Consider the following 21012-nt stretch of genomic DNA (forward strand, 5'->3'; position numbering starts at 1 on the left):
AAGTTATTTCCTATGTCTCATTATTAACTTTAAGGATGAAGAACTGAGCAAATCCACTATAATAAAATATAAAAGTAGAGATATATAAAAAATCAATCCAGAAATAAAATCAACATTTTATTTATATTTATTTAGAACACAAATTTAATTATCAAAAATTATACTAAACATTTCATACAGTAAAAATTATAGTATCAATTACATTACTGGTTTAAGTCAGTGTAGTGTTTAAGATCAAAGAATTTTATAGAAGAAACCTAGGTACAAATTCCAGCTATACTACATATTCCTAAGAAACTGAGGGCAAATTTGTGAATGTTTTTAAGACTAAGTCTCTTTTTCAGAGAGGAAATAGAAATATCTACTGATAGAGCAATTATGAGATCAACCCTAAAACTGAAGTTAGTTGTTTCCCCTGCAATTTAAGTTTTCTGATTGGTTCAAAATAAAGTAACTAATTAGCAATTTGTCCACCTTTTTTTTCTCTTTTAAGAGTGAGATCAAACTCTCCAGTTTCTCACCTCCTTGAACTAAAACTGTAAATATGTCAAGTTTTAATTAATAATCTTTTAGATTTTCTTTTATGTGTAGAAGTGTTTGTCCTCTTGATTTAAAAAGCTTTACAAGATTTGAAATTTTTATGCCTTCTATTTCATTTTCAGGTTTCCATGTCTGGTGCTGTGAGCTGACCTTTGCTTTGAACAATTTTCTTTGTGCCCTTTGGTCCATACTCCTCCCACCTTAACTCTGGTTCCACTTATTAACTTTAAGATCAGGGAAGTAATGTGCTCATGAATTGCTTAGAGGTAAATTCAGGTAAAACTGCAATATAAAGGTATTCAATTATACACATACCAAACTTGTATATAGTAATGAAAAAAATGTGTCAACTTAAAACATATTGCTTTTACCTAAAAGTAATTGTGAGTTTTAATTTTTTTCACTTAATATAAAAACTGTATAAAAATTTAAAATGGCATGAAGTAAATTAACAAAAATTGATTTAGGTAGGCAATAAACCAAAAAAGTTGTAAACACCGGCAATGACATTGAACTACACTTAGTGACTGACACTTACTAAACAGAAGAAATTAGTGTTCAACTATTCTCTTTATGGAAATTGCTCTCTTTAGACTTTGTAATGTGAATTTCAGAATTTTGAACATATGGTAGTTAAATCATACACATCAAACATCCACTTTGGGTTAAAAGTTATATAATTTACAATCCAATTTACAATTTCACCAAAAACAATAAGATACCTAGAAATAAATCTAACCAAAGAGGTGAAAGACATGTACTCTGAAAACTAAAACAATTATCAAAGAAATTTAAGATGACACAGTGAAATGGAAAAAATTCCACACTTATGGAGTGGGAGAAAAATATTGTTAAAATGTCTATACTACCCAAAGCAATCTTCACAATTAATGCAATCCCTATCAAAATACCAACAGCATATTTCACAGAGCTAGAACAAATAATCCTAAAATTAGTACTGAACCACAAAGACCCCAAATAGCCAAAGCAATCTTGAAAAAGAAAAGCAAAGATTAAGGCATGACAATTCTGGACAGCAAGCTATATTACAAAGCTATAGTCATCAAGACAGTATGGTACTGGCATAAAAACAGACACATGGATCAATGGAACTGAAGAAAAAAAATAAATAAGCCCACAATTATATGGTCAGTTAATCTTTGATAAAGCGGGAAAGAATATCCAATGGGAAAAAGTCAGTCTCTTCAACAGGTGGTGTTGGGAACACATGCAAAAGAACAAAACTGGACCACTTTCTTATACCAAACACAAAAATATGTTCAAAACATATTAAAAACCTAAGTATGACACTTGAAACCATAAAAATTCTATAAGAGAACACAGACAATAACCTCCTTGACACTGGGCATAACAACTTCTTTCTAGATATGTCTCCAGAAGCAAGGAAAACAAAAATAAAAATTCACAATTGGGACTTCATCAAGATAAGGAACTTCTGCACAGCGAGGAAAATAATCAGCAAAACAAAAAAGCAATCGACAGAATAGGAGAAGATATTTTCAAATGACATATCTGATAAAGGGTTAGTGTCAGGCTTGGCCTGCAAACCCTGAGATGGTAAATGAAAAGATTACTCCAGACACCTTAGTAGGAGAAAGGAGAGGGCCTGGGGACCAGCTATTCTAGTGGCAAAAGGTCCTAAGCCAGATTCTGCCTCCACCTTTATTGTGAATGTTATCAATACAACACGGGAATAAGAGAAACAAGAAGGGATGTGAAGCTGTAATAATCAAGACAGTAGCATAGGGAGTATCCTGTGACTAGACCAAGCTGTGCTCATGATGGGAGTACAAACAGGGAGTACCAGACCTCCAAAGAAATGTTTCTTCTAAGTCATGCATTTACTCCCTGGATGAGTGCCCTGAGCCACAATGAGAATCTGTTTCCAGGCCAGAAATCGTGAACTGCCCAGTTTTCTGGACACTCCTTTGCTTTTCAACTAGTCTCATCCAGGGCTTGTGTTTACTAAATCTTTTCTGGATAGGCACTATGAATTTCCACAGGTTAGTGGAAATCCCAAATCTCTAAAGAACATCAAACTCAATACCTAAAAAGTAAATAATCCAGTTAAGAAATCGGCAGAAGACATAAATACACATATTTCCAAAGAAAACATACAAATGGTTAACAGACACATGAAAAGATGATCAACACCACTGATCATCAGGAAAATACAAATCAAAACCAATGAGACACCACCCCACACCAGTCAGAATGGCTAAAATTAACAAGTCAGGAAATGACAGATGTTGGCGAGGATGTGGAGAAAGGGGAACCCTCTTACACTCTTGGTGGGAATGCAAGCTGGGGCAGCCATTCTGGAAAACAGTATGGAAGTTCCTCAAAAAGTTAAAAATAAAACTACCCTGTAACCCAGCAATTGTGCTACTGGGTATTTACCCAAAAGATGCAAAAATACTGGTTCAAAGTAGCACATGCAATCTGATGTTTATAGCAACATTATCACCAACTGCCAAATTATGGAAACAACCCAAATGTCCATCTACTGGTGATTAGATAAAGAAGAAATGGGATATTACTTAGCCAAAAGAAAGAATGAAATCTTACCACTTGCAATAACATGGATGGAGCTAACATGTATTATCATGCTAAACAAAATAATTCAGTCAGGTAAAGATAAATACACTATGATTCCACTCAGTGTGAAATAAAAGAACAAAACAGATAAACATAGGGGAAAAAAGAGAGAGGGAGGCAAGCCTTAGGAGACTTTTAACTATACAGAACAGAGGGTTGAAGGAAGGGAGGTGGGTGAGGGGATGGGCTAAATGGGTGATGGGTTTTAAGGAGAGCATTTGTTGTGACAAGAACTGAATGTTATATGTAAGTGATAAATCACTGAATTCTATTCCTGAAACTAACATTACACTATATTTTAACTAACTAGAGTTTAAATAAATAATTGAAACAGACAAGAAAAGAACTACTTATCCACACTAGATCATTAACCTTCCTCAGAACCATAAAATGAGAGAGGGAGGAGGAGTTAAAATGGTGGAGCGGTAGGGAGACTCTGGGCATCCTTGTCTCTCAAACACAGCTAGATCAACAGCAAATCATTTTGAACAACTAGAAAATTGATCTGAGGATTAAAAGAATAATCTGCACAATTTAGATGAAGAGAATGTAGCAGCTGTAAGGTTTAGAGACATGAATTGAGGGAGAGAAAGGTCCTGGTGCTGCAGAGGGAAGGGAGCCCTTTTTGCAAAAAGAAGATGGGAAGAGAGAGCAGTGCATGGGGATCACACAAGAAAAACACTCCCCCAAGATCATTGACTGGGGAATTGAGAGAAACTGACCACAGCAATTTTTTTGCAAGCAGTGGAGTTCAAATTCTGAGGTTTTAGAAGGCCACGCCAGTTGCCAGAGTCAAGTCAGACAGGGAGTGTTGCTCTGGAGAGGGAGAGTAGAGGCATAGGAGTGGACTGTGTGGTGTGGGGATCCCTTGGATTGCCCCGAGAGAGAAAATTCCCCTTCTTGTGGTACATTTGGAAGGTGATATTTTGCCTCTCCAATGACAAGGAACCCCATGGGTGCCATTGAGTTGCTACTCAAAAGCAGGGACAGAGGTGTGCAGAGGGTAGATAGCCAGGTAGTAGCTTTTCACTGTGCTTCACCATAGACTCCAGGCACTTGCATGGCCATGCAACTGCTTTTCTGGGTCAGAACAACACCCAACACCTGGTGCAAACTGCAAGACTCTCCACCTAGGGATTAGGTCCATGCCTTGCCAAGTCCCTTAAGATTTGCAGTTTTGTATCCCAGCCCCATGCTAGAGATAAATCACAGGAGTACTGTGGTATTGAATGTGCCAACAGCCCAGGCACAGACGGGTTGAGGGCAAAGACCTGATGGTAGCCTGAGATAAAGGAGGGGAGGTTGTTTGGTTTTCTGTTAGGGTTCCCTGAACACCAGTAAATGTGAGTTCCTCACAAGAAGGCAGGGTGATGTCATTTTCCACCCCCACCCACCAGCACAGTAGGATTTCAGCAAGCAACACAGCACCCCCAGTAGAGGCTGGAACCACTTATACCAAATGCCAGACCCCCTGTAGAGGCATCTTTACCAGGGCAGGTCTGAATGTGAGCCAGTAAATTGGGTCTCTCACCCAGAGGAAAAATACAGGTCCCCTGCCTGTACCAAGTCTACTAATCAAAGAATGCTCCAAAGTACCAGCTTCAGTTCTAGTAGACATAGGACCAGGATTTTTTCTTTTTCCTTCTTTTCTTTTTTCTTTGGAATCAGGCTTAAAGTTGTTTGTTCATTTGTTTGTTTCTTTTTCTCGTTTTTTAGATCAGGCTGGCTTTCTTTCTTTCTTTCTTTCTCCTTGGAATCAGGTTTACAGTTTTTTGTTTGTCTGTTTGTTTGCTTTTTTCTTCTTTTTCCTTTTCTCTTTTTCTGGATAAGGCTTTAAACTTTTTTTTTTTTTTTTTTCCAATCAGGCTTATTTTAACAAACGTATTAAAGCCCACCTAGTTAAAAGTCCAGCTTTCACCACTGCAAGCAAGGAGGAACTCTATAGATGACTAACTTGTGGGAAAGAGCAATCAAAACACAATAGTAGAATGCACACAGCATGTGCCGAAAACACTTCCTGAAGCACCAGGCCATGGACAGTATATGACCTCTTCTCAATACAGCATTACTCTCAGGAGCAGGAAAGATAACAAGCTCTTGTTACATGCAAAAGACAGAAATCTAGACAAAATGACAAGATGGATGAGTTCTCCCCAAAAGAAAGATCAAGAAGGAATCATAGCCAGGTGTTTTCTCAAAATAAATATAAACAATACATCTGAAGAAGAATTTAGAACAACAGTGGTAGGAATACTAGCTTGTCTTGAAAAAAGCATAGAAGACACCAGAGAAACCCTTGCATAGAAGACACCAGACAGACAAAAGACCTAAAAGCTAGTTAGTCCGAAATTAAAAAATGCTATAACCAAGATGCAAAACCGACTGGATGAAATAAAAATGAGGGTGGAAGAAGAGGAATAAATAGGTGATATAGAAGATAAAATTATGAAAAATGATGAAGCTGAAAAGAAGAAGAAATGAAAACTCTTAGATCATGAATATAGACTTAGGAAATTCAGCAATTCCATAAACCACAACAATATCTGTGTCATAGGAGTCCCAGAAGAGTGGGAAAAAGAAGCAGAAGGTTTATTTGAATAGATTATAGCTGAGAACTTACCTAGTCTGGAGAAGGAAATAGGCATTCAAGTCCAAGAAGCATAAATAACTCCCCTCAAAATCAAAAAAATCAACACCAAGACATATGATAGTGTGACTTGCAAAATTCAAAGATAAAGAGAGAATTCTGAAAGCAGCTAGGGACAAAAGATCCTTAACCTACAAGGGTAGACATCTAAGGTTAACAGCAGATCTGTCCACAGAAACTGGGCAGGCCAGAAGAAGATAGGATATAGTCAACATTCTAAATGGAAAAAAAAAAAAAAATGTAGCCAGGAATACTTTATCTAAAAGGCTGTCACTCAGAATAGAAGGAGAAATAAAGAGTTTCCAAGACAAGCAAAAACTAAAGGCGTTGGTGAACACTAAACCGCTTCTGCAAGAGATGTTAAAGGGGATCTTTTGAGTGGGAAAGAGAGACCAAAAGCAACAAAGGCTAGAAAGGGAAGAGATAATTTAGAGGAATAGATACTTACAGGTAATAAAATGACACTAAATTCATATCTATCAATAATTACTCTGAATGTAAATAGACTAAATGCTCTAATCAAAAGACATAAGGTGGGGCCCCTGGGTAGCTCATTGGGTTAAAGCCTCTGCCTTTGGCTCAGGTCATGATCCCAGTGTCCTGGGTCAGACCCCACGCTGGGCTCTCTGCTATGCAGAGAGCTTGCTTCCTCCTCTCTCTCTGCCTGCATCTCTTCCTACTTGTGATCTGTCTGTCAAATAAATAAATAAAATCTAAAAAAAAAAACTTTTTTTTAAGACTTAAGGTATCAGAATGAATTAAAAAAAAAAAAAGGCCCACTGAATGCTGCTTACAAGATATTCATTTTAGACCCCAAGGCACCTCCTGATTGACAATGAGGGGAGTGGAGACCATCTATTATGTTAATGGACATCAAAAGAAAGCTAGAGTAGCCATATTTATATTGCACAAACCAGATTTTAAACCAAAGACTATAATAAGAGATGAAGAAGGGAAATATATTATAATAAAGGGGTCTATCAAATGAGAAGATCTAACAATTGTAAATATTTATGCTCCCAACATGGGAGCAGCTAAATATATAAATGAATTAATAACAAACTGAAAGAAACTCATTGATAATAATACAGTAATAGTAAGGGACTTTAACACCCTACTTACAGCAATGGACAGATCATCTGAGCAGATCAAGGAAACAATGGCTTTCAATAACACACTGGACCAGATGGACTTAATAGATATATTCAAAATATTTCATCCTAAACCAGAAGAATGCCATTTTTTTTAAGTGTACATGGAACATTCTCCAGAACAGAACACATACTGGGTCACAAATCAGGGCTCAATCTTACAAAAAGATTGAGATCATACCATGAATATTTTCTAAAGACATGAACAGAAATTTTTCCAAAAAAGACATATAAATGGCTAACAGACATATGAAAAAATGCTCAACATCACTGATCATCAGGGAAATACAAACCAAAACCACAATGAGATAACGCCTCATACTTGTCAGAATGACTAAAATAAATAGCTCAGGAAAGAACAAGTGTCTGTGAGGGTGAGGAGAAAGGGGAACCCTTTGGTGGGAATGCAAACTGGTGCAGCCACTATGGAGATTCTGCAAAACGTTAAAAATAGAACTACATTATGACCCAGCAATTGCATTACTAGGTATTTATACAAAGGATTAAAAAAATGTTGATTTGAAGGGGTTCATGCACCCTAATATTTATAGCAGCACTATCAACAACAGCCTAATTTGGCTGTCCATATACTGATGAATGGATAAAGAGGTGTATAATAGGATATTACTTATCCATCAAAAAGAATGAAATTTTGCCATTTACAACAATGTGGATGGAACTAGAGTGTACTATGCTAAGCAAAATAATTCAGTTAGAGAAAGACAAATACTGTATGATTTCAATCATATGTGGAATTTAAGAAACAAAACAGATAACATAAGGGAAGGGAAGGAAAAATAAAATAAGATAAAAAAGAGAGGGAGGCAAACTGGAAGAGACTTAACTATAGAGAACAAATTGAGATTTGCTGCAGTGGAGGTTGGTGGGGAATAGACTAAATGGATGATGGGCAATGAGGAGGGCATTTGTTTGGGTAAGTACTGAGTGTTATTTGTAAGTGATGATTCACTGAATTCTATTCCTGAAACCAATACTATCCTATATGTTAACTAACTTGAATTAAATTTAAAAAAAAAGAAAAGAAAAATGTTTTTATTTTGCCTTCACCTATTCCTTACCAACATTTATGTAGATATGAGTTTTTGATTTTTATTATTTTTTTTCTCTCTAAAGAATTTCTTTTAACATTTCTTGCAAGTTGTGTCTATTTCAACATATTCCTTCAACTTGTATTTGTCTGAGAAAACATTTTTCCTTCATTCTTGAACAATTTTTGGTTGGAACAAAATTCAAGGTTGTCAATTTCTTCACTTTCACAATCTTAAATATTTCACTCTACTCTCTTTTTTGCTTACATTGTTTCTGAGAAGTTGGTTGTAATTCTTATCTTTGTTTCTATATAAGTAATTTGTTTTTAAACCATGGCTTCTTCCAGTGCATGTGTGTGTGTGTGTGTGTGTGTGTGTGTGTGTGTGTGTGTGTGATTTATTTTTTTCCTCTTAGTTTCTTATAGTTGGAAAATGATATTCATGGATGTGGGGTTTTTTGATAATTTATTCTACTCAGTTTTATGACCTTCCTGGATCTATGGTTTAGTTTCTGACATTAATTTGGGGTAACTGTATCCATTATTGTTTCAAATATTTCTTGTGTTCTTTTCTTTCTTTTTTCTCCTTCATTATGAGTATGTTATTTCTCTGTAGTTTTTCCTACAGTCTTTTTGAATATCTTGTTCTACTTTTTTTTTTTTTTTTTTTCACAATCTTCTTGGTTTTCAGTTTGTATAGTTTCTATTAGGATACCCTCAAGCTAAGAGATTCTTTCCTGGGCCATTTATTACCTACCAACAAACCCATAAAGCCAACCTTCATACTGTTACAGTGTTTTTCATCTCTAGAAATTATTTATGGTTCTTCCTTAGGCTACCCATTCCTTTTCTACAATTATCTATATGATTTTGCGTGCTTTCAGGTTTATCCATTGGAGACATAGCTTTCTAATATTTTTGTTATATTCCAGGTCAGATAGTTCCAACATTCCTGCCATATCTGATTCTCTATTTGAGAATATCATGCTCTATTTCTTCAAACTGGGCTTTTTAATTTTTTTTGCTTTTATTAATACTTATAATTTTTTCTTGACAGCTGGATGTCATGTATTTAGAATAAAGAAGACACGAATGTAAACAGTCATTTATTAACTTTTTGGTAATGTATAGGGAGAAGGGAAGAATTCTACAATGCCATGAGAAGGTCTCAGTCTTTTAGTGCTTCTGGACTGTTAACTTCACACATGCTCTTAGTTTTTTAGGCTCTCCACCTTGGGTCTTCAGGACAAAATACACAAAGGCTAAGTTCCGGGAGGTAAAACTAAAAAAAGTGTGGGGTCCCTCGATGACTGTGCCCCCAGTTATTATCTCTCAGACTTGTCCACATTGAGATCCCATCAATTCATCAGCTATAGTTGAGGTTCCCATACCTTGGCACTAGTTCCCATAGAGCTTTTGCTTAATTAACAACTTCCAGTTTCCTCCATGGCTGACTAAAACCTACATTTTTTTCTACATATTAATTTTCATCAAACTCCATACTACTATAGTAATAAAATAGAGAGTATATCAAGGGTTGAGGTTCATAGGAGGAAATGTATTGAGATTATTTTTTCTGGCAATACTGTGCTACATTCTTAGAGAAATGATATTCCCCTCATTAATGCAAGGTTGCTAATACATCTGGGAAGTGTGATGAAATTGTCATGGGTATGACATTTACTTTGAATATCTTTACTGAAACCTTCAAAATAAGGTAAAATCATATATGCTTGAAGCTTCTTAAGTGAAACATCAAGTTTTATTTATTCTTATTCTAAAAAAAAAAAAAATATGGGGAATACTTGTAACTTGATTTAACTTTTCTTTTACCATTTAGAACAAGAACCATGTTCCACAACTACAATGTAACCAATCAAAGTATCACTTTTTAAATGTAAACATGTTTTAAAATAAGAAATATACAGAGTGACTTTCTGTGTCCTTTATCTTGTCTTCTTTTCTTAGAAAGGCATAAAGAAATAATTTCATTCCATGTTATTTTAATTCATTAAAAATTTATTTTTCTCACTTAAGTGGCTAAGATTATATAATCCAGGCAATTGCAGCAAGTTCTGACACACTATTTGTAAAAATTAAAAAAAAAAAATAAATAAAAAAAAAAACCTTCAAAAAAAACCCAATCGTGATTTAAGAAAGTAATCCAAATCAAAACAAATGACAATGGAATTTAAGAAGCAAGGTGATTGGAAAATAAAATACAATAGGATCTGATTATCATTGGACGTGATAATGCTATAGATTTTAAGGATGAATCTTCATTTTGCAGATGGTATTGTTTCTTGATTTTCATTTTCTTCTTTTAATACTTTTTCCTCTTAACTTCTGGTGTCTGATGTTCTATATTAAAAAAAAAATAAGAAAGTGACTGAGTCTTATTTTCTATTTATTTTGTAATTTTAACTGCAATGGAAAGACATTGAGGTGTTTTGTGTTTGGAGTTGTAGCCAATTAAATGTTTTGTCTATTACTTTGTATTTGATTTATTTAAATTATTATTTTTTTCAGTGTTCCAAAATTCATTTTTTATGTGCCACACAAAGTGCTTCATGCAATATGTGCCCTCCGTAATACCTACCACCAGGCTCACCCAACCTCTCATCCCTCTCCCCTTCAAAACCCTCAGTTTGTTTCTCAGAGTCCACTCTCTCATGGTTCCTCTCTCCCTCCAATTTCCCCCAGCTTCCTTCTCCTCTCCATCTCCCCATGTCCTCTGTTTTATTCCTTATGCTCCACAAATAAGTGAAACCATATGATAATTGGCCTTCTCTGCTTGACTTATTTCACTCAGCATAATCTCTTCCAGTCACATCCATGTTGATACAAATGTTGGGTATTCATCCTTTCTGATGGAGGCATAATACTCCATTGGATATATGAATCATATCTCCTTTATCCATTCGTCCATTGAAGGGCATCTTGGTTCTTTCCACAGTTTGGCAACTGTGGCCATTGCTGCTTTGAACATTGGGGTACAGATGACCCTTCTTTTCATTACATCTGTATCTTTGGAGTAGATACCCAGTAGTGCAATTGCAGGGTCATAGGGTATTTTTAAATTTTTGAGGAACTTCCACACTGTTTTCTGAAGTGACCGCATCAACTTTCATTCCTACCAACAGTATAAGAGGGTTCCCCTTTCTCCACATCCTCTCCAACACTTGTTTACTGTCTTGTTGATTTTGGTCATTCTAACTGGTGTAAGGTGTTATGTCAATGAGGTTTTAATTTTAACTTCCCTGATGGCTAATGATGATGAACATTTTTTTCATGTGTCTGTTAGCCATTTGTATGTCTTCATTGGAGAAGTGTCTGTTCATGTCTTCTGCCCATTTTTTGACATGATTATCTGGTTTTAGGGTGTTGAGTTTCAGAAGTTCCTTATAGATCTCAGATATCAACCCTTTGTCTGTAGTATCATTTTGAGAATATCTTCTCCCATTCCGTGGGCTGCTTCTTTGTTTTGTTGATGGTTTCCTTTGCTGTGCAGAAGCTTTTGATCTTAATGAAGTCCCAAGAGTTCATTTTCACTTTTGTTTCCTTTGCCTTTGGAGACATATCTTGAAAGAAATTGTTTTAGTTGATGTCAAAGAGGTTACTGCCTATGTTCTCCTCTATGATTTTGATAGATTCCTGCCTCACTTTGAGGTCTTTTCTCCATTTCAAGTTTATCTTTGTGTATGCTATAAGAGGATGGTTGAGTTTCATTCTTCTACACATGTCCAATTTTCCCAGCACCATTTAATGAAGAGACTGTCTTTTCCTCTGTATATTTTTTTTCCTGCTTTGTCAAAGATTATTTGACCATAGAGTTGAGGGTCCATATCTGGGCTCTCTAATCTGTTCCACTGGTCTATATGTCTGTTTTTGTGCCAATACCGTGCTCTCCTGGTGATCACAGCTTTGTAGTAAAGCTTGAAATCAGACAAGATGATGCCTCCAGTTTTGTTTTTCTTTTTCAACATTTCCTTAGCAATTTGGGGTCTCTTCTGGTTCCATACATATTTTGGGATATATTGTTCTAGCTCTTTGAAAAATACCAGTGGAATTTTGATTGTGATGGCATTGAAAGTATAGATGGCTCTAGGCAGTATAGGCATTTTAACAATGTTTACTCTTCTAATCCATGAGCATGGAATGCTCTTTCATCTTTTTGTGTCTTCTTCAATTTCTTTCATGAGTGTTCTTTAGTTCCTCAAGTACAGATCCTTTACTTCTTTGGTTAGGTTTATTCCCAGGTATCTTATGGTTCTTGGTGCTATAGTAAATGGAATTGATTCTCTACGTTCCCTTTCTATATTTTCATTGTTAGTGTATAAGAAAGCAACGGATTTCTGTACATTGATTTATTATCTTGCCATATTACTGAATGGCTGTATGAGTTCTAGTAGTTTGGGGGTGGAGTCTTTGAGTTTTCCATATAAAGTATCATGTCATCTGTGAAGAGAGAGAGTTTGACTTCTTCTTTGCCAATTTGAATACCTTTTATTTCTTTTTGTTATCTAATTGCTCTTGCTAGGACTTCTAGTACTATGTTGAACTACAGTGGCAAGACTGGACATCATTGTTGGGTTCCTGATCTCAAAGGGAAGGCTGTCAGCTTTTCCCCATTGAGGTTGATATTCATTGTGGGTTTTTCATAGATGGATTTTATGAAGTTGAAGAATGTTCCCTCTATTCCTATACTTTGAATCGTTTTAATCAGGAACAGATGCTGTATCTTGTCAAATGCTTTTTCTGCATCAATTGAGAGGACCATGTGGTTCTTTTCTCTTCTCTTATTGATTTGTTCTTTCACATTGATGGATTTGCGAATGTTGAACCACCTTTGCATCCCATGGATGAATCCCACCTGGTCATGGTGGATAACCTTTTTAATGTACTGTTGGATCCTATTAGCTAGGATCTCATTGAGAATCTTGGCAACCATATTCGTCAGGGATATTGGTCTGAAATTCTCCTTATTGGTGGGGTCTTTGCCTGGTTTGGGGATCAGGGTATGCTGGCTTCATAAAAAGAGTCTGAAAGTTTTCCTTCTATTTCTATCTTTTGAAACAGCTTCAGGAGGATTGGTATTGTTTCTTCTTTGAATGTTTGATAGAATTCTCCAGGGAATCCATAAGGTCCTGGGCTCTTGTTTTTTTGGGAGGTTTTTGATCACTGCTTCAATTTCATTACTAGATATTGGTGTATTCAGGTTGTCAATTTCTTCCTGATTCAGTTTTGGAAGTTTATAGGTTTCCAGGAATACATCCATTTCATCTAGGTTGCTTAACTTATTGTCATACAACTGTTGATAATAATTTTGATGATTGTTTCTATTTCCTTGGCATTGGTGGCAATCTCTCCCTTTTCATTCATAATTTTATTAATTTGGGACCTCTCTCTTTTCTTTTGGATTAGTTTGGTCACTGGTTTATCGATCTTATTGATTCTTTCAAAAAATCAGCTCCTAGTTTCATTGATATGTTCTACTGTATCCCTAGTTTCTATCTCATTGATCTCTCCTCTAATCTTGATAATTTCCCTTCTTGTGTGTGGGGTTGGCTTAATTTGTTGTTGAATCTCCAGTTCTTAAAGGTATAAAAACAGCAGGTGTATTCTGGATTTTTCAACTTTTTTGAGGGAGGCTTGGGTGGTTCTGTATTTCCCACTTGGGACTGACTTTGCTGTATCCCATAGGTTTTGGACTGAAATGTCATCATTCTCATTGGTTTCCATGAATTCTTTAAGTTCTTCTTTGATTTCATGGTTGATCCAAATATTCTTAAGCAAAGTGGTCTTTAGATTCCAAGTGTTTGAATTCCTTCCAAACTTTTTCTTGTGGTTGAGTTCCAGTTTCAAAGCATTGTAGTCTGAGAATATGCAGGAAATAATCTCAGTCTTTTGGTGTTGGTTGAGCCCTGATTTGTGATCACTATGTGGTCTATTCTGGAGAAAGTTCCATGTGCACTCGAGAAGAATAAGTATTCTGTTGTTTTAGGGTGGAATGTTCTGTATATATTTATGAGGTCCATCTGGTCCAATGTGTCATTCAATACTCTTGTTTATTTATTTTGTGCTTGGATGATCTGTCTATTACTGAGAGCAGCATGTTAAGATCCCCTACTATTAAAGTATTCATATCAATATGATCTTTATCTTAATTAACAGTTGTCTTATGTATTTGGCTCTTCCCATATTGGGGACATAAATATTTACAATTGTTAGATCTTCTTGGTGGATAGACCCTTTAAGAAGTATGTAGTGTCCTTTATCTCTGACTACAGTCATTAGTTTAAAATCTAATTTATCTGATATGAGAATCGCTATGTTAGCTTCTTTTGAGGCCCATTGGCATGAAAGAAGCTTCTCCATCCCTTCACTTTTCGTCTGGATGTAACCTTAGGTTCCAAATGGGTCTCTTGTAGACAACATATGGATGGGTCCTGTCATTTTTTGTTTGTTTGTTTGTTTTGTTTTGTTTGTTTTAAGATTTATTTATTTGACAGAGATCACAAGTAGGAAGAGAGGCAGGCAGAGAGAGAGGAGGAAGCAGGCTCCCCGTGGAGCAGAGAGCCCAATATGGGGCTCGATCCCACCACCCTGGGATCATGACCTGAGCCAAAGGCAGAGGCTTTAACCCGCTGAGCCACCCAGGTGCCCCGGGTCCTGTCATTTTATCCAATCTGCAACCCTGTGCCATTTCATGGGAGCATTTAGGCCCTTCACATTGAGAGTGATTATTGAAAGATACACTTTTATTGACATCTTGTTGCCTGTGAAGTCCTCATTTCTATAGGTTCTCTCTGTCAATTTCTGTTCTATGACCCTCCTGCATTGTATCTCCTTTTATAGAACCCCCCTTTAATATTTCTTGTAGTGCCGGCTTGGTGGTCACATACTCTTTTAAACTTTCCCAGTCTTGGAAGCTCTGTGTCCCTCCTTCCATTCTGAATGTCAGCCTTGCTGGATAAAGTATTCTTGGCTGCATGTTTTTCTCATTTAGTGTCCTGAAAATGTTTTGCCAGCCCTTTCTGGCTTGTCAGTTTTCTGTGGACAGGTCTGACATTATTCTGATGGACCTTCCTCTGTATGTAAGGTATCTCTTCTCCCTAGCTGCTCTCAAAAGCTCTTGTCTAAAATTATGATTCATCAGTCTTACAATCAAGTGTCTCGAGGCCTTTCTAGATTTGCTGATCTTGGGAGGTGATCTTTCTGCCTCTAGGACAGGAGCACTGGTTCCATCCCCAAATTGGGAAAATCTTCATGGAGAATTTGTTCTCCACTAGTAGATATAGTTATATCTTCTAGTCTTCTTTCTTTTTCCTCCCCCTCAGGAATCCCAACAATTCTGACATTGGAACATTTCATGGCGTCATTTATTTCCCTAATTCTGTTTTCATGGCTTTTAAGCTGTTTGTTCTAGGCCTTCTCCTGATCCTTTTTCTCTATCAGTTTATGCTCTAGATCATTAATTTTATCTTCTGCCTCAGTTACCCTAGCTGTTAGAGCATTTAGATTAGATTGGATTTCACTGATAGCATTTTTAACTTCTTCTCAGGTGGTTTTCACTTCTGCCCTAATTGATTCCATGTGGCCACTAATGGTTTTCTCCACCCTAGTTATTGCTTGGATAATTGTTACCCTGAATTCCCTTTCTGACATACTGCTTATGTCCATATCCAATAGCTCTGATGGAGAGGGCACAGTCTCTGAATTTTTCCTCTGTTGGGTGTTCCTCCTCCTAGTCATTTTAGTGAGAGGTGGTTGAGGGGATGTGTAGCTGAATATATCAACCACGATCCAAGCAAGGTGCACCTGGAATGCTTCTGGGCAATTGGAAGTCACTACCAAAAAGAAAGAAAAAAGAAAAAGAGAGAGAGAGAGAGAGAGAAAAGAGAGAAGACCCAGCCAGATTGGGCCCCAAAGGTAAGATTTATAAGCTATACAAACAAAAACGGACAAACAAAAAGACAGATAAAAGTAAATGACAAGAAAAAAAGAACCCAGACAAAATGAACCCCAAGTATAAGTATAAGATTTATATAATACCAGAACAAAAACAAATACACAGAAACACTGAAAGAAGAAAAAGTTGGGAGCGTGGTTATAAATCCTTAATGTGGGTGAGAAAGGTTATTTTGATTCTTCCTGGATGTGTCTTGATATCTTTGTTAAAGGACTCAACTTCCTAGAGATAAAGGGAGATTAAAACTGGTTTATATATAGGGGTAGTATTGATTAGGGAAAGGATTACCTTGAAGCTTATATCTATATGTATATTTAAAAAAATGAAAAGAAAAAGAAAAACACAGTATATGTAGGAAAAAATTTCAAGTTAAAAAGTTATTATGGAATATGTTGTATTAAACCTCTAGTTGTAATGGCAAGTAGATTTAAAAAATTAAACAGAGCAAGAATAGTGAAAACAAATTAAAAATATAAGTTGAATCTATGAAATATATAGGTTTTAGGGCAATACCTGGAGCGTAATATATTGTTTTCCCCTGATACTGGGGTTTTACAGTTTTATGGGGATCCTGTTGTGGTTGTCTTCTCATTCTTTTCACTAGCTTTCTGGGGGAGGGGTCTGCCTCATTGTTTTTCAGTCAGACTGGGTTTGAATCCTCCTGCTCGCTATCAAGGGGCTGAGCTCTGTGGAAACCAGTTTTTCAGGCTTTTGTTCTCTGGAGGTTTTCTTTTGCAGATTTTTGCAGCTTTTTTGAGGTTTAGTGGAAAGCAAACTGCACCCAGACCTCCACTTCAGAAAGAAGCCTCATTCTGCTCCCCTCTGGGTGGTCCAGAACACACATTCTTCCCCTCTGCAAACTCAGCTGAGCCATGTGACCTCCCATAGGCAGAGCACATCCCCAGCCACCATCTCAGGGGTCACCTGAAGCCACCTGCACCTCTGTGCTCTGCACCCCTGTGCCAAAACCACGAGTGATACTGGTCCAGGGAGCCCACTTCTGGTGGCTGCCTTTGCCAGAACTGTTGTCTGGGGTTGTTCCTTCAAGTCTGGGCTGGGAGTGTTCAAACCCTTGGCCAGTCCTAGAGACCATCAGCTGGCACCTGCATGGAGCACTGTCAGGTGCTGGTGTGGAAAGCGATTCAGACCCTGGTCGCACTGTGAGCACAGGGTGCAAAAGGCTGTGGTTCTTCAGAACGCCCACCAGTCCCCCTCAAGCTGCCAACCCTGGGGGCTCCAGGACAAGGAACTGGAGGCTCCACCGCCTCAGTCTCTCTGGCACAGGTGGTCCCCAGCCTTGGCTGTCCTGGGTCTGTGGGCTTAGGCCCATGCCTGTGACTGCGTGATTCCACCAGTTGCCCTTTAAGATCTTTTGCTCTTTTTGAGTGTTTTTAACTAGACTTCAAGTCAATGTTGGTCCCCAATCACAGGGCACTTTCGTATTGGGGTATTACTTTCCAGTGTGTTGCTTCTGGTGGCTCCCTCCTCATTTTGCTTATCCTCTGATATCAGTCTGATTGTTCCCAGTACACCTTACCTGTCCACCGGCATCTTCTGCCCCCATAGAGATCCAGAAGTGTATAATCCTACATCTCAAGCGGTTTCATGGGTGTTCAGAGTGTTCTGGTAGATAATTAGCTCACTTTGGAGTACTGGTTGAAAGAGGGTCTCCTGCTTCTCTGCCATCCTGCCCCTCCTCCTGATTTATTTCAATTATTTTAATTAAAGTGTTTAAGACAAGGAAGACTAAATAGTATGTAACTTACCATTTGGTTATTTTTTTAATTTATATTTGCATCCTTCATACTGGAGAACCCATGTCTGTCACATAGAAGGAAATCAATAAATTTTAGATGAAGTTAATTAATAAAATCTACAAAACCCCAAAGAAGAAAATAATATATTCTCTCTGCTGTTAGAAAGGTTATCCTGCCAAAACCTGTAAGAAGAAATTTATTTCTCTCATTTAGCTTATTAAACCTGGACAGACTGCTATCTGTAAGAAATGTAAGTCAACATTTTTAGAAATAAACTGACTTCACCTTATTTATAAGAATTTTATGCTGTATAACACAGTTCTGATGTTTAAATCCTACTACTTCTTAGAGCTCAAGTCTGATAATCTATTATGAAAACTTTTTTTTTAACTTTTCCACACCTCTTTTCTTACCCTAGCTGTTAACAATTTCTGTTATTTCTGAAACTCCATATGGTACCTTATGTTCCTCTCTCATGTCTTTTTTTTCTGATTTGTTTTATAAATATTTGCATACAGTCGCCAATAGTCTTACTAAGAATTCTTCAATGTTCCAAACCACTTAGAATATGGCCTCATAAAATCAGCAAGACAGGAAACAACGTGTGTTGGAGAGGATGTGGAGAAAGGGGAACCCTCTTACACTGTTGGTGGGAATGCAAACTGGTGCAGCCACTTTGGAGAACAGTGTGGAGATTCCTCAGGAAATTAAAAATAGAGCTTCCCTATGACCCTGCAATTGCACTACTGGGTATTTACCCCAAAGATACAGATGTAATGAAAAGAAGGGCCACCTGTACCCCAATGTTTATAGCAGCAATGGCCACGGTCGCCAAACTGTGGAAAGAACCAAGATGCCCTTCAACGGACGAATGGATAAGGAAGATGTGGTCCATATACACTATGGAGTATTATGCCTCCATCAGAAAGGACGAATACCCAACTTTTGTAGCAACATGGACAGGACTGGAAGAGATTATGCTGAGTGAAATAAGTCAAGCAGAGAGAGTCAAGTATCATATGGTCTCACTTATTTGTGGAGCATAACAAATAATATAGAGGACAAGGGGAGATGGAGAGGAGAAGGGAGTTGAGGGAAATTGGAAGGGGAGGTGAACCATGAGAGACTACAGACTCTGAAAAACAACCTGAGGGTTTTGAAGGGGCGGGGGGTGGGAGGTTGGGGGAACCAGGTGGCGGGTATTAGGGAGGGCACGGATTGCATGGAGCACTGGGTGTGATGAAAAAACAATGAATACTGTTATGCTGAAAATAAATTAAAAAAAAAAAAAGAATATGGCCTCATACTTGTTAGCTTGTGGCCCATCAAATAGTAAATACTCAGTAAATATCACTGAATACATTAGCAAGTAGCTCTATTTATTTTTATGTGTAACTGTCTCAGTAATAACAAAAGAACTTAGGAGATCTTACATAAATCTATAAAACGTCATAGAATATAATTTTTACAATTAGTGAATGGCAACAAGACAACAAATATAATTGGAATAAATCAGGATCGATAATGTCACAATTCCCTGAATATTTAAGATCAGTGACCATAAAATTTGTTGTATGCTCTCTTGTAGTCTATGCCAAATGAAATCAGAATTATGTATTTTCCAGTGTTTATTAGATAAAATAAAGCCATCTGTTCAGGAAGTTTACACCAATTTCTTATACTTAAAGCATAGATGTATTTATTTCAGATGCATTTTTGTGTAGGACTTAGGTAATCAAAGTCATATCACATTGTTTAGATTTTCTAAGGCAATGAGATTCATTGATTTGTTTTTTCTACTTCTCCTCAGTATAAGCTGAATGAAACAATGAAAAATAAGTTTAATATAATTAATCTTAATCCTTAAATAATATAAAAACTGCATGGCATTTCAAAACTAAATTTTTGCTTATCAGGCTTAATCCAAGTATATATTTTAGAATGCCTTAATTTCCTGTTTTCAATTTTTGATCCAACTACACCTTTTGATAAATATTGACACCCCAAACCACTTGTGTATTACAATCTACACCTCTGGACATCAGTAGATGAAAAAACATTCTGAGCAATCATAAACTGAGATGCCAAATGTTACTGGACAATAACTTTCAATTTCGTTTGAGCAGCATTGTTACTTCTGTTGGTAAAGCCACGTTTGTGCAACAACTGCATTTGGGCATTTTCTTAAAATTCACCCACACTTTTAAATAAAAATAGTGGAAAATGGAAAAAAAAAGTTCTCTTATTAGTGACAGCAAAGTATAAGTTTCCTATAATCAGGATACCCTTAGGTGTGATCAAAGTTGCAAAGATTTCCCTCAATCTGATGCTCAAAGAATTTCAGCAAAACAATTGTGTTTTCAAATGTGAATATGTACAAAATCCGAGTAATAAATAGTATTGAATCTAAAAAACAAAATGTTATTTGGGGTCATTTAAAATGTTTTAGCTGTCTGGAAACAGAAACCATTTACAGCCAGAAAATTAACTTTAGTACACATTATCAGGACTACGTTTTCACTCTTAAAATAGGATACTCTCTGTATTTACTAAATTGAAAAAACTGTAACATTCTCAGAGTATCAATGCCTCGCTAAATTCTCCACTTGAAGAGAATTAATTGGCAATGACATTGGTTACACTCCTCAAGAAGCACCTCCGGTGCTGTTTTCTGTTGTATGTACTTGAATGGTCAGCTGAAAGATGGTTCTTTGATAACTTCTTACAAGAGTAAATGAGCTGACAGGAATGTAACTGAATTCCACTCTCCTGTGCATTTCTTGTTTTTTTCATCTCAGAAGTGAAAGGTTGATAGAGTTGAGTGGCAATAATTCAACCACATATAGCCCCAAAAATTTCATGTGTGTGTGTTAAAAAAAAAAAAAATCAAGTACTCAGATTCTAGATCTGAATTTTTTTTCTTACATAGCAATCAATTTTTACTTCTCTTTTAAAGCAGACATTTTAGGAGAATACGAGGCAAGGATGCTAGAAAAAAAATTCATTAGACTATGTATATTCAACTTATTATTAGATAAGAAAGATGCCTAAAATATTACATTGAGTCAAGTATCTTTATTATGAGAAAGAGAAATATTAAGAATTTATGTTAAACTAGGAAATAGTCAAAGTTATTAATAGACATAAAAAATAAATATATATGTATATATACTAGTTCCCTAATCTTAAAATTATTTCAGCAACCTAAAAATAATTAATCATGAATGAAACATGTGATATATCAATCTTCATGATATTCACATGTCAGTGACACGACT

This window comes from Martes martes, assembly GCF_963455335.1.
Source record: "Martes martes genome assembly, chromosome: 1".
NCBI lineage: Eukaryota > Metazoa > Chordata > Mammalia > Carnivora > Mustelidae > Martes > Martes martes.